Genomic DNA, 329 nt, shown 5'->3' on the forward strand with positions numbered 1-329 from the left:
GTGTGTGTGTGTGTGTGTGCGCCCTGCGATGGATTGGCACCCTGTCCAGGGTGTACCCCGCCTTGTGCCCCATGCTTCCTGGGATAGTCTCCAGGTTCCCCGTGACCCTGAAGAGGGAGTAAGCGGTAGAAGATGGATGGATGGATGGATTGATTGATTCTGTAAAACTTTAAAATACAATTTTGCTCAGCTGTGAATATGATTTCACTTTGATTTAATTTCCAAACAGTTAAATAGTTACTTATTACTTGTATATCATTGCTCAGAACTACATCTATAAGTCTATTTATATTTATGATGTTAATTTTAACACTTTAAGTGATTTTGCA

This window comes from Ictalurus punctatus, chromosome 13 (genome assembly GCF_001660625.3).
Source record: "Ictalurus punctatus breed USDA103 chromosome 13, Coco_2.0, whole genome shotgun sequence".
NCBI classification, from domain to species: Eukaryota; Metazoa; Chordata; class Actinopteri; order Siluriformes; family Ictaluridae; genus Ictalurus; species Ictalurus punctatus.